The sequence below is a fragment of the Arachis hypogaea genome, chromosome 14, assembly GCF_003086295.3.
Source record: "Arachis hypogaea cultivar Tifrunner chromosome 14, arahy.Tifrunner.gnm2.J5K5, whole genome shotgun sequence".
Taxonomy (NCBI): Eukaryota; Viridiplantae; Streptophyta; class Magnoliopsida; order Fabales; family Fabaceae; genus Arachis; species Arachis hypogaea.
This window is the reverse complement of record NC_092049.1, coordinates 96,494,538-96,506,365: the sequence shown is the minus strand read 5'-3', so window position 1 is coordinate 96,506,365 and position 11,828 is coordinate 96,494,538. Positions and strand designations below refer to the sequence as shown.

Here is an 11,828-nt window from a genome sequence, read left to right as displayed (position 1 = left end):
TTTTCTGGCTGAAATTGAGGGACTTGAGCAAAAATCAGATTCAGAGGTTGAACAAGGACTGCTGATGCTGTTGGATTCTGACCTCCCTTCACTCAAAGTGGATTTTCTGGAGCTGCAGAAATCAAAATTGTGCGCTTCCAATTGCGTTGGAAATTAGACATCCAGGGCTTTCCAGCAATATATAATAGTCCATACTTTGACCGAGTTTAGATGACGTAAAAGGGCGTTGAATGCCAGTTCTACGCTGCTGTCTTGAGTTAAACGCCAGAAACATGTTACAAGCCAGAGTTGAATGCCAGAAATACGTTATAAACTAGCGTTCAACTCCAAGAAGGACCTATGCACGTGTAACATTCAAGCTCAGCCCAAGCACACACCAAGTAGGCCCCGGAAGTAGATTTATGCATCAATTACTTACTTCTGTAAACCCTAGTAACTAGTTTAGTATAAATAGGACTTTTTACTATTGTATTTGACATCTTGGGACGTCTAGTTCTTAGATCATGGGGGCTGGCCAATCGGCCATGCCTGAACCTTTCACTTATGTATTTTTTAATGGTAGAGTTTCTACACTCCATAGATTAAGGTGTGGAGCTCTGCTGTTCCTCAAAGATTAATGCAAAGTACTTCTGTTTTTCTATTCAATTTAGCTTATTCCGCTTCTAAGATATTCATTCACATTTCAACCTGAATGTGATGAACGTGACAATCATCATCATTCCCTATGAACGCGTGCCTGACAACCACTTCCGTTCTACCTTAGATTGAATGAGTATCTCTTGGATCTCTTAATCAGAATCTTCGTGGTATAAGCTAGATTGATGGCGGAATTCATGAGAGTCCGGAAAGTCTAAACCTTGTCTGTGGTATTCCGAGTAGGACTCTGGGATTGAATAACTGTGACGAACTTCAAACTCGCGAGTGCTGCGCGTAGTGACAGACGCAAAAGGAGGGTGAATCCTATTCCAGTATGATCGAGAACCTCAGATGATTAGCCGTGCTGTGACAGAGCATTTGGACCATTTTCACAAGAGGATAGGATGCAGCCATTGACAAGGGTGATGCCTCCAGACGATTAGCCATGCAGTGACAGCGCATCAGACCATTTTCCAGAGAGGATCAAAAGTAGCCATTGACAACGGTGATGTTCTTACAAAAAGCCAGCGATAGAAAGGAGTAAGACTGATTGGATGAAGACAGCAGGAAAGCAGAGGTTCAGAGGAACGAAAGCATCTCTATACACTTATCTGAAATTCTCACCAATGATATACATAAGTGTTTCTATCCTATGTTATTTATCTTTTAATTATCTAATTATCTAATCCAATCACATTTGAATCCGCCTGACTGAGATTTACAAGATGACCATAGCTTGCTTCATACCAACAATCTCCGTGGGATCGAACCTTACTCACGTAAGGTTTTATTACTTGGACGACCCAGTGCACTTGCTGGTTAGTTGTATCGAAGTTGTGAATGAAAAATGATTTATTAAGACGTGCGTACAGAGTTTCTAGCGCCGTTGCCTGAGATCACAATTTCGTGCACCAGCGGCCACTCCTGAGGTCCGGAAAGTCTAAACCTTGTCTGTGGTATTTCGAGTAGGATCTGGGAAGGGATGACTGTGACGAGCTTCAAACTCGCGAGTGTTGGGCGTGTGACAAACGCAAAAGGATCAATGGATCCTATTCCAACATGATCGAGAACCGATAGATGATTAGCCGTGCGGTGACTGCGCATTTGGAACATTTTTACTGAGAGGACGAGAAGTAGCCATTGACAACGATGATGCCCAACATAAAGCTTGCCATGGAAAGGAGTATGAATGATTGGAAGAAGGCAATAGGAAAGCAGAGGTTTAGAAGGAACAAAGCATCTTCATACGCTTATCTGAAATTCCTACCAATGAATTACATAAGTATCTCTATCTTTATTTTATGTTTTATTCATCTTTTAATTATCAATCCTCCATAACCATTTGAATCTGCCCGACTGAGATTTACAAGATGACCATAGCTTGCTTCAAGCCAACATTCTCTGTGGGATCGACCCTTACTCACGTAAGGTTTATTACTTGGACGACCCAGTGCACTTGCTGGTTAGTTGTGCGGAGTTGTGACAAAGAGTTGAGATTACAATTGTGCGTACCAAGTTGTTGGCGCCATTGATGATCACAATTTCATGCACCAAAAGACAAATTAATCAGAGAAGTAGAAGATGAAATAAGTTGCAGAAAATATAAACAGAAAGGTAAAATTGCTTGCAGAACAAAACAGAAAGTAAACTTAGCTCAATTGTGAAATCTAAAAGAGAAATTGAATATCTCAGGAGATCAATGAGACTAGCAGGTAAATCTAGATCTCAATTCCTTCCTTGATCAAACAGAAAATAGATTGCAGAAGAAATGTAAATGAAACAGCAAATAAAACTCAAATCCAATTCTTAATTCACTGAATTATGGAGAAGAAGAACAAAAAGGAATTTCAGATCAAGAATTGAAACAGAATTCCTTCAATCTCAATCCAAAATTCATAAACAAAAAGTAAGAAATGCAGAAGTAAAAACAAAGGGAAAGGGAACTCAGATCTCAGTCCCAATTCCCAAATTCAAAATGAAAACTAAAATTGAGCTCAAAGTAAAATTGAAAAGTGAGCAAAAAATAAAACAAAAAAATGAAAAGAAGGTCCTCTACAAATTAAACTAACTCTTATTTATACACTTTCTAATTTTGATTTTAGAATTTGGAGTGGGTTTTTAAAATTGGTGAAGAATTTGATTTAAGGTGGCATTTAATTGAAATTAGGCTTAGGGACACCTCCAGTAGAGCGCTCAGTGAGTGATTTTAACGTAGCACTCCTTGCTTCCTCTTGTCTTCATGCCAAGCCCAAACATAGCGCTAAGTGAAGTGTTTCAACGTAGCACCACTTTGGTTCCCTTGGATCCCTCTTCGAGCCTTGCTTGTTTCATTTTGGGCCAATTTTCATTCACCAATAGCGCTCAGTGAGTGATTTGAACGTAGCACTACATACCTTGGAGTGAGGTTCCCTCTTCAAACCCTGGCCGTCCCATTTTGAGCAATTTCCTCACAATGTAGTGCTTGGTTAAGAGTTCCCAACGTAGCGCCCTCCGTATGCCTTGTGTGCCCCTCTTCGATCCCTGGTGAAGCCATTTTGAGCAATTTCCTTGTCAAGCCTTGTAGCGCTTCTCTTGGTCCCCATTTCGAATCCTGGTGGCTTCATTTTGTGTGCTGCGCCTTGTATTTTCTCTTGAGTAAGGCACGATAAAGGTAAAATACTTAACTGAGCGCTATGCTTTTTGCCTTGTTCCCTTGGGCGCTCAGTTAAATTACACAACTTAGCATCCTCGGCCTTGTACCTTGGCTTCTTGATTTGGTGTACCCCTCTTTCTCTAGCGCTCACTTTTTGAGCACTATGCCTTGGCCTCTTGATGCGCAACGCTTTTGTTTCCTTGGGCCACGCTTGGTTGAGCACACTTTCCTTATTTCTTTCTTTTCTTCACCTACAAGTAATCAAAACAACCAATCAAAGCATCACCAAATAAACAAGATTTATAAATCATTCAAAAACCGACTAATTCTGTCTTAAACCTCATGAATTTATGTCAAATAAAGGATGGTTGATTGTTTTAACATAACCATGCAAATCCACTCCAAAGTACTTACTTACAATGCAAGAAAGTGCATAAAGCCTAATGAAACTAGTGAAAAATGCTTGAAAAGCTAGTATAAGATGACTTGTCATCACGCACAACCCCCTGTGCATACGCACAAAAGCCACAAAACCATGTGTGCGTATGCACGATAACCTGTGCGTAAACACAAGAAGAAAATCAGCATGTGTGCGTACGCACACACCTGTGCGTCTGCACACATCCCAGCGCGTGACTCATTTATTGCAAATCGCTGGGGGCAATTTCTGGGCCTTCAGGGCCCAATTTTGGGGCTTTTTGAAGCTGATTGAGTGCTATATGAAGGAAGTCCTTACTCCATGTGAAGGGGGGCAATTAGGGTTAGATTTTATATGTTTTCTCTTAGTTTCTAGAGAGAGAAGCTCTCCCCTCTCTCTAGAATTAGGTTAGGTTTAGTTAATTTCTCTTTAATTTCTGTCTTTAATTCATGTTTTAATGTAGTTTCATTTATGTTTCTTTACTTTATTGTCTTACTTCTCTTAGTTCTTCTTCTTAATTTCTCTTTTATGTCACTTTTCATGTTATGAATACTCTTTGTCAATTTTAATTTTATTTAATGCAATTTATGTTTCCATGTCATTTATTGCTTTCTCTAGTTGTTGTTGCTATTTTCTTGCTTGGGTAGTTTTAGAATTTATTTTATTGCAATTTAATGTTATTTTATTTTCATGCACACCAAGTGTTTGATAAAATGCTTGCCTTAGTTTTCACTTAGTTTTTCTACACTATTGGCTTGAAATTGTTGACTTTGGTGATCCTTGAGTCATTGATGTCTATTCTTGTATGATACATTAGAGTGAGTTAGTTAATTTGGTTTCCCTTGACTCTATGTGACCCCCTAGTGTTGACATAGGGCTTAAGGATTGAAATTAACTATGCCAATTTGACTTATCTTCGATGTAAGGTTGACTAAGTAGGATTAACTCTTCATAATCATCATGTGTTTGTGGTCAATGACTAGGATAGTTAGCCTTAGCCTTCAATTACTTGCCAAGAGGTTTCTTGCTTTTGAAGTTTTATTGCTTTGACTTTTACTTGCTTTCATTTACTTTCTTGCATGTTAAGTTACTTTCTTGCCATTTCTTTTCCTTGCATTTAATTGCTTTAACTTTTATTGCTTTGATGTTTAAATTCTTGCATGTTTAGTTTTCACCATCTTGGTTGAGAAATTGGATGTTTAGGTGGAATTGAGTTGTGGATGTCCATTCCGTATTGTGTGAGAATAGTTAATCCATTGACGCTAGTCTTTCACTAAGTAATTAGTGAGTTGACTAGGACATATGGATTGAGATCAATTATGGTTTTGACTAATTCTCAAGGAGGATTGATTGATTTGGATTGATTGCACACAATTGCCATGTTTGTGGTCCACAACTAGGATAGGAAACCTAGATTACCCACTTCTTGCCAAGTGTCCTTTAATTGCTTTCTTTTCAATTCCTTGCTACTTACATTTCTTACTTTCCATTTACTTTCTTGCTATTTACGTTCCCTTGCTCTCTTGCTTTCATTCCCAATCCCCCATGCTCTCTCTTATAGCCAATAATTGTACATTTCATTGCAACTCCTAGGAAAGATGACTCGGGAGCTAAATACTCTCGGTTTATATTTTGTATTGTGACATTATTATTTGATCGTGAGAATTCATTGTTGGTTTAGACTATGCTACCAACGAATTGATGCTTGTCTTTGATCGATTCCAAACCGACATAAAATTCTCATTTATCAACCTCCTCTTGCTTCTCTTGAAGTATGGATGCGTGAATCCGATCCATTAATTCCCTAAGATGATTCCTTCTCTCTTGTTTCATGTCAATCGCATAATTGGGATCATGTTGCTCTTGGATTGATGGATACGAATGTTCTTTCATGGAGGGTGGTGGTGGGATGGAGAGATCATTATGTGGTTGAAAAGGAAGTTCATCAAAGCTTGGAGGTTGGAAGGTGTTTTGGTTGTTGGTAGAAGATAGAAGTATACAGGATATAAGCTCTTGGAGGGTGGAGGTGAAACCGGTGAGTGCGGTTTGGAACTCTTCTTGCTCTTGAGAAATGATACCAATTATATCATCCATAGAGGCTTGGTTGGAGGAAAAACAAGGATTGTGAGGGTAATGATGTTGAAGTGATGGTGGTTCCATGGGTGCTTGTTCATAATGGTTATAAGTGTGTGCATATGGAGGATATGGGTTAAGATTGTATGGAGGTGATTGATGAAAATAGGATGTGGATTGAGAGTATGGTGGTTGGAATGATGGTGTTTGAGGATTATGTTGAGAGTATGGTGCATGGAATGATGGTGTTTGAGTGACATAATCATGATAAGAACCATCATATCCATTGGAATGATATGCATCATAGGAGGGGTTGCCATCATAGTAGCTTGGTTGAGGAGGTTGCCATGATGATTGCTCATATGGATATAGCTCCCTTCTCAAGAATTCATCTCTCCCATAATGTGAGCCATCATTCAAGTTTCCATTACCTACAACATAGTCATAACCATATCCAAAACCACAAGGATGAGAATTATATGGACAAGAGGAAACCAAAACAAAGAATATCAAAAGGTAAAGAAAAAGTAAACTCCTAAGTAATAGCAAAACCAAGAAATAACCAAAAAGTAAGATATTCACAATATGAACATATTCACGATAGCCAATAACATCACACCATTGAAAATCCCCGACAACGGCGCCATTTTTTATGAGAGGAAATTTGATGGTTTAGAATTTCACAATAAATTCTCGTTCCAAGTATAGTTCTAAACTAACAACCAATCCTCACATGAAAAAATTTGTTTGTCACAAGTACAAACCCCAATAAAAATAAACCGAAGTATTCAAACCTTGGGTCGTATCTCAAAGGAATTGCAGGGAAGTGTTCTTGCCATTGATTATGAGATGCATATTTTGGGGTTTTGAATAAGAGATAAGAAAGATAAATTGCAACAAAGTAAATGAAGCTCAAATAGTAAAAAGGTCTTGGCAAGGGTTGATGGTTAAGGATCTATATCCTTATCACTAACCACAACATGATAATTGCAAGGATCAATCCCATTAAGTCATCCTCTAACAAGTGAAGGAAAGTTAAATGAGCTACATCAATCCTAATCTATAAGTCCTAGCCACCTCACTAATTAACTTAGTGGAAGCTAGAGTCAATGGATACCAATTATCAATACTTGGACATTAGCAAATCAAGTTCACCTAAGTTACCATCCCAAGCCAAGAACACAAAAATCTACTCTAACATCCTTGCAAGCATTTAATAAAACACTTGGAAGGCATAAAAGGAAAGCAAAATAAGATTGCAAGAAATTTAAATATATAACTACCAAAAGCAAGGAATTAACAACAACAAAGCAAATCAACAATAAAAGAAATCAAACATAAATTGAATTAAAGGAAAATAAAAGGAACAAGAGTGCCTCAACAACAAAGTAAACAATTACAAAGATCAAAATACTAAACTAGGAAAGCAAAGGTAGAGGAACAAGAAATTAGAAAGGAAAAGTAAATCAAAGCATGAATTAAACCTAGATCTAAGAAATCCTAATCTACATCTAACCTAATTCTAGAGAGAAGAGAGAGCTTCTCTCTCTAGAAAACTAACTAAAATATGATGAAAACTAAACTATGTGCTCCCCCCTGACTCCTTTTGAATTCTGCATGTAATAGGCTCAGAAATGAGTTGGATTTGGGCTTGAGAAGCTCAGAAATCGCCCCCAGCGTTTTCACTTTAATGAGGTCACGCGTACGCATCAATTGGCATTTTTACTTCCCACGCGTACGCGTCATGTCACGCGTATGCATCGCCATGCGACTTCATGATTACGCGTGCACGTCATTCCACTCGTGCACGTCGATGAATGTACTCCAAATCCTTGATTTTCCATGAATCCTCCATTTTGCATGCTTTTCTCTTCACTCCTTTGATCCATTCCTAGCCCTTTCAACCTAAATTCACTAACAAACACATCAAGGCATCTAATGGAATCAAAGGTGAATTAAAACTAGCAAATTAAAGGCCTAAAAAGCATGTTTTCACATTTAAGCACAAATTAAGGGAGAATTACAAAACCATGCTATTTCATTGAATAAGTGTGAGAAAAGGTGATAAAATTCCCTCAATTCAGCATAAAATGCACCACAAAACAGTGGTGCATCACACTTACAACCTACCATGGAATGAATCAACAGAAGTTGGAGTAGACAGTGAGAAAAGTTGATCTAGAAGGAGGAAGCATCTCCGACACCTCAACCGTTCTCTCATCACTGATTTTACACCCATCCCAAAACACTTTAATTATTTTTTTATGTGTTTTTCACAACAACTATATTTTCTATCCGCTTGACTAAGATCTACAAGATAGCTATTGCTTGTTCAAACCAACAATCTCCGTGGGATCGACCCTCACTCACCTGAGGTATTACTTGGATGATCCGATGCACTTGCTGGTCTATTTGTGTGAATATTGAGGAGTCAATTTCATCCACCACTCGGGGATCACCTTTTTCTTTGCCACTACTTCATAGAAGTGGTCTTGATGAGCCTTGGTGATGAATCTCTCCATTTTCCAAGATTCAAAAGTGGAGGCAATAGCCTTTCCTTTCCTCTTTCTTGAGATTTCACCAGACTTTGGTGCCATACTTAGGGATGGTAGAAGTCAAAATGCAAAGCTTTTGCAACACCAAACTTAGGAACTTTGCTCGTCTTCGAGCAAATATAAACAAAAGAGAAGAAGAGACTAGAAGAAGAAGAGAATAGTAGAGATAGAAGGAGAGAGGGATTCGGCTAAGTGGGGGTTATTGTGTATGAGGTTTGTGATTGAAGGGTTGTATGATGGGTTATTTATAGGGGTGGTTAGGGTTGGAATTCGGTCAAGATGGGGGGATATGGGTGTCAAAGATTTGAATTTGAAATGGGTTGTTGGGAATTGATGGATGCTAGTGATGAAGGGTGTTGGAAAGAGAAAAATGTGATGTGGATGTGATTGGTTGAGGGTGTATGGGGAAGAGTGTATGTGGGAAAGAGGAAAAGTAGCAGAGATAAGAAGGTGGGGTAGGTGGAGATTCTGTGGGACCCATTGATCCTGAGAGGCTAGGAAATTTGAATTCCATGCCCCCTTGAGGGCATTGAACGCCCAGCCTCTACTCCTTGGCTGGCGTTCAACGCCAGCTTCTTGCTCTAAGTAGGGCATTGAACACCCTTGAGGGTCTCCCTTCCTGGCATTCAATGCCAGGTCTTTGCTCCTTGTAGGGCATTGAGCACCCAGAATGGTCCCATTCTGGCATTCAACGCCAGCACGCTGCTCCCTCTTTGGCGTTGGACGCCCACACTTCTCCCTGTGTGGTGTTCAACGTCAGCTTTTTTACCCATATAGGGTGTTGAATGCCCTTCTTGCCTCCTTGTCTGGCGTTCAACACCAGCAAGGGGTCTACTCCAGGGTGTTCTGTCTCGGAATGTTTCTGTCTTTAATCTACTGCACATGATCATGAACTCTAAAAAGGAAATAATTCTGAAAATAACTTAATATAAGTCGAATGGAAATAACTAAAAATAGGAATACTATAATTATGGTTGGGTTGCCTCCCAACAAGTACTTCTTTAACGTCATTATCTTGACGGTTAGCCCCTTTACGGGGATGGATAGGGGCTCAAAATGTCAGCCCTTACAGTGAACTTCCTTTCTGTACTCTCATGGATGAGCTCCACGTGTTCCAAAGACAGGATCTTGTTCGCAGCGTATGGAATCACTGGGCTGTCTGTGAAGACAATTCTCATGCCAAGTGAGAGGCCTTCAGTGGTGATTTTCTTATCCTTCCTGCCTTTAGGTACCTTCTTCTTAGTGCCTTTATTCTCAGTGCTTGATGATGGTTTCTCAACACCAAACTTAGATTTGGTGTTTGGGGGCTCAGTAAAGCTCTGTACTGAGAGAGAGGGTTGGAATACTAAGTGTTGCACAGTTGTCTCTCCCTTAGGGAGGGAGTTAGGTTTGGGCATCTTGAACAAGATGTGATCTTCCCACAACTGCAGAACAAGCTCTCCCTTTGCCATATCAATTATGGCATTGGCAGTGGCTAGGAAAGATCTTCTAAGGATGATGGATTCATCCTCGTCCTCTCCAGTATCTAAGATTATAAAGTCTGTAGGGATGTAAAAGTTTTCAACCTTTACTAAAACATCCTTTACCAGACCATATACCTTTTTCAGTGATTTGTATGCCATCTCCAATGAGATCTTGGCATCTTACACCTAAAAAAATTCCCAGCCTCTCCATTACAGAGAGAGGCATGAGATTTATGCTTGACCCTAGGTCTCATAAGGCCTTCTCAAAGGTAATTGACCCTATGGTGCAAGGGATTAGGAAGCTTCCAGGATCCGGCAGCTGCTGAGGTAGTTTCTTTTGAACCAAGGCATTGAGTTCCTTGGTGAGCACTGGAGGTTTGTCCTCCAATGTCTCTGTTCCAAATAATTTGGCATTCAGCTTCATTAGAATTTCTAAGTACCAAGCAACTTGCTCTTTCCTAATTTTTTCTTCCTCATCAGAGGAGGAGTATTCTTCAGATTTTATAATCTGCAACCAGGCATTCAAGGGAACCTCTATGGTCTCCTCATGAGTTCTAGTTTCTTTTAATTCTTCCATAAGGGATTCCTTAGTTGGCATTGAACGCCCAACTACTCCCATTGTGGCGTTCAATGCCATAACTTGCTCCTTCTTGGGCATTGAACGCCCAGCATCTACTCCCTTGCTGGCATTCAATGCCAGCACTTCCTTTTTAGATTCGGCCTCAGCTACTACAGTGAGGGCCTTGCACTCTTCTCTTGGGTTTACTTCAGTATTACTTGGAAGAGTGTTAGAAGGGATCTCGGGGATGCTCTTACTCAGCTGACCAATATGTACCTCCAGATTCCTGATGGAGGATCTTGTTGCAGTCATGAAACTGTGATTGGTCTTAGAAAGATCAAAGACTATAGTAGCTAAGTCAGAGAGGCTCTGCTTAAAAGTCTCCATCTGTTGCTGAGAAGGTGGGAATGGTCTGTTATTGAACTTATTTTGGTTTCTTCCACCTTGGTTGTTGTTGAAGCCTTGTTAAGGCTTCTGTTGATCCCTCCATGAAAAGTTGGGATGATTCCTCCAAGATGAGTTGTACGTGTTTCCATAAGGCTCATTGTTGGGATTTCCTAAATAGTTAACCTCATCCATCATGGGTTGATCTGGATCATAGGCATCTCCTTCATAGGAGGCTTCTTGAGTGCTGCCAACTGTAGCTTGTAATCCAGTCAAATGCTGAGAGATCATGTTGATCTGTTGGGTCACGATCTTATTCTGAGCCAATATGGCATTCAGAGTATCAACCTCCAAGACTCCTTTCTTCTGAGCCACCCCATTGTTCACAGGATTCCTCTCAGAAGTGTACATGAATTGGTTGTTTGCAACCATGTCAATGAGTTCCTGTGCCTCTTCAGGCATTTTCTTCAAGTGGAGTGAACCACCAGCAGCGTGGTCCAATGCCATCTTGGACAATTCAGAAAGGCCATCATCAAAGATATCTAGCATGGTCCAATTTGAAATCATGTTAGGAGGGCACCTTTTGATCAGTTGCTTGTACCTCTCCCATGCTTCATAGAGCGATTCACCCTCTTTCTGTCTGAAGGTATGAACTTCCACCCTAAGCTTGCTCAGCTTCTGAGGTGGGAAGAAGTTGGTCAAAAATGCATTGACCACCTTCTCCCAAGAGTCTAGGCTTTTCTTAGGCTGAGAATCCAACCATAACCTAGCTCTGTCCCTTACAGCAGAGGGGAAAAGCATAAGCTTGTAAATCTCTGGATCTACTCCATTAGTCTTGACAGTATCACAGATCTATAAGAAATTAGAGATGAATCTGTTGGGATCTTTCTGTGGAAGTCCATGAAACTGGCAGTTCTGTTGAACTAAAGTGACCAGTTGAGGCTTCAGCTCAAAGTTATTTGCACTTATGGCAGGTATAGAGATGCTGCACCCATAAAAGTCAGAAGTGGGTACAGTAAAGTCACCTAGGACCTTCCTTGCATCTCCTTTATCATTGGGCTTGGCTGCCATATCTGTATTCTCAGCTTCTTGTTCGAAAAGCTCTATG

The 11,828-nt window shown here is 40.0% G+C and overlaps 1 non-coding gene across 1 annotated transcript; it reads left to right on the top strand.

Annotated features, from left to right (window-relative positions):
* Positions 1-11,280: 11,280 nt before the first annotated feature.
* On the top strand, positions 11,281-11,389 carry LOC112745609 (small nucleolar RNA R71). Its single transcript, XR_003173528.1, has one exon. It is a non-coding gene; the product is annotated as a small nucleolar RNA R71 (small nucleolar RNA).
* Positions 11,390-11,828: the final 439 nt, after the last annotated feature.